This window comes from Harmonia axyridis, chromosome X, assembly GCF_914767665.1.
Source record: "Harmonia axyridis chromosome X, icHarAxyr1.1, whole genome shotgun sequence".
NCBI classification, from domain to species: Eukaryota; Metazoa; Arthropoda; class Insecta; order Coleoptera; family Coccinellidae; genus Harmonia; species Harmonia axyridis.
This window is the reverse complement of record NC_059508.1, coordinates 35,063,934-35,066,433: the sequence shown is the minus strand read 5'-3', so window position 1 is coordinate 35,066,433 and position 2,500 is coordinate 35,063,934. Positions and strand designations below refer to the sequence as shown.

The 2,500-nt window shown below is 52.9% G+C and overlaps 2 non-coding genes across 2 annotated transcripts in view; both read right to left on the bottom strand.

Annotated features, from left to right (window-relative positions):
- LOC123688029 overlaps positions 1-845 on the bottom strand; it is a 4,012-nt gene extending 3,167 nt beyond the window's left edge. The window contains exon 1 of the ribosomal RNA XR_006749728.1: positions 1-845. This exon is cut by the window's left edge and continues 3,167 nt beyond it. This is a non-coding gene — a ribosomal RNA (large subunit ribosomal RNA).
- A 507-nt stretch (positions 846-1,352) lies between these two features.
- On the bottom strand, positions 1,353-1,507 carry LOC123687014. The gene has a single exon (XR_006748763.1). It is a non-coding gene; the product is annotated as a 5.8S ribosomal RNA (ribosomal RNA).
- Between the last annotated feature and the right edge of the window lie 993 nt (positions 1,508-2,500).

Here is a 2,500-nt window from a genome sequence, read left to right as displayed (position 1 = left end):
ATAGCGTCGCTGATCGGCGTTTCAAGAGGTCTGTCCAAGAACACCGCGGCGAACAGTCGCAAACGGACGGAATCGGCACTAGGTCCGATCGCCATCACAATTCACATACTTGCCACGGGCCGGACGCGAACTAAGTCGCGGCCTCCCGCCATCAGTAAACCGTCGAGCGAGCTGTTCGGAAACCCAGTGTCCGTAAACATCGGAAAATCCGAGCTCACGGGCTACACTCGAGACCGTAGAACAGCACCCAACGGATCGCGACGACCTACTAGGGGAGAAGTGCACGCGTCCGAAGCCGGAGATGAACCGAAGGGAACAGCCAACGCGAACGTCGCCGTTTCCACAGTCAGTAAATCCCAACAACAGGCGCGAATGAATCTCCCCATTCGACCTTTCGGGTTTCTCAGGTTTACCCCTGAACGGTTTCACGTACTCTTGAACTCTCTCTTCAAAGTTCTTTTCAACTTTCCCTCACGGTACTTGTTCGCTATCGGTCTCGTAGTTATATTTAGCCTTAGATGGAGTTTACCACCCACTTAGGGCTGCACTCTCAAGCAACCCGACTCTAAGAAGAGATCCTCTAGCAAGCCGCAGCGGTCGCTACGGGCCTGGCACCCTCTATGGGCGATGGCCCCATTCAAGATGGACTTGAACGCGCCGCGAACTCGCCAGATAATGGATCCTTCCAAACACCACATCTCCCGGCGACCGGTTACGATCGCGGGATTCAGTGCTGGGCTAATCCCTGTTCGCTCGCCGCTACTAAGGGAATCCTAGTTAGTTTCTTTTCCTCCGCTTAATAATATGCTTAAATTCAGCGGGTAGTCTCACCTGTCCTGAGGTCGTATGTTCAAATCATCGAAACGTTCCGAAACTAACCTTTGGCGGCTCATAAAATCACGTACCTTACGCGAGGGAGTTAGCCTACTCAAAGGCGTCTATTATCTCCTGCTCCGTATGGCGGATCATGCGAATCCAAGCAAAGTGCTTCGGTGTTTCGGGGGGGCGCTCATGAAAGCTCATCCGCAACGCGCGACAACTGGCACATTAAAGCGATCGGACGTCGTTCAGATTTCTCGGACACGACGATCGCATGTCTACAGTCATGGGCGCAGATCGAGCAATACCACGACACCACAATATATGCTTTCGCAATTCAAGACGGCGCGTTACGAAAACAACTCCTCATCATTCCAACACACGAGGCGCCGAAACGACAGAACGTTGATCGTCACGCGGCAAACCGTCCAACTCGCCCAAATGACCTTCGGTACAGGATCAACGTTAGACGACCTTTACGTCGTCACTTCGTCAAGCCATAACGTCTGGCCGGGCAGTCTTTGTAATGGAACCGACCCTCAGTCAGGAGTGGTCCGAGGACAGTGTCCGAGGACCGCAATGTGCGTTCGAAATGTCGATGTTCATGTGTCCTGCAGTTCGCATGTTGACGCGCAATTAGCTGCGTTCTTCATCGACCCACGAGCCAAGTGATCCACCGTTCAGGGTAATCTTTTATGTTCGATTTCTCGGTACTAGTCGCAATGGACTTTCCCTCGAAATACGAGACGCCAACTGCGAACCTCCTCGAGAATGACATTCCAATGACTGAGACGACCCACTGAAGGGTCAATACGTCAGTCGATCGGCGCAAAATCTTCGGTTCAACTAGTTTGCGTACTAATCTAGTGACAATTATCGTAAAAAATTCGGACGGAGACAAACGTCGCAGACAATCCCGAAAGAGCATAAAAACGCTAATGTAACGGGCGTCGCACAACGTCGACGTCTTCGTCCCTGGAATAGATCGTCCTACCGAAGTCCGTAGACAACGGTAACGACTGATCGATTTCGGGCGAGAATCTTTAAAACCTGCAGCCGGCTCCTCGTTCCGTGCCAAACACGAAACTTCGCCCAGCCACGAACGCGGCAATCCAAGCGCTTCGAATCCTTATTCCGAGCACATCACGAGACTTCGCCCAACTACGAACGTCAGCATAAGCAGCCGGCTCCTCGTTCCATCAAGGAACTTCGCCCAACCACAAACGCCGACATAAGCGGCCGGCTCCTCATTTCGTGAGCATCTCTAAACATGGACCTACAACGAAGGCTGCACACACGTGCGGCCGGCTCCTCGTTTCGAGGATATCACAAGACTTCGCCCAACCACGAACGTCAGCACAAGCAGCCGGCTCCTCGTTCCGTCAAGGAACTTCGCCCAACCACAAACGCCGACATAGGCGGCCGGCTCCTCATCTCGTAAACATCACGAAACTTCGCCCAACCACACGAACGCAAAGCCAGCGGCCGGCTCCTCGTTCCGTGCACATCACGAAACTTCGCCCAACCACAAAACTCTACGTGCGTTCTAGGTACCCGGATAATCGGTCTAAACGATCGCATCCATATAGGGTTCCGGTCATAATCGTCTAACCAAATGCTCACATAATCTGCGATCGTTCTGAAACGACGGACGTAAGCCAAGAGGAGACGCCGACCAGAT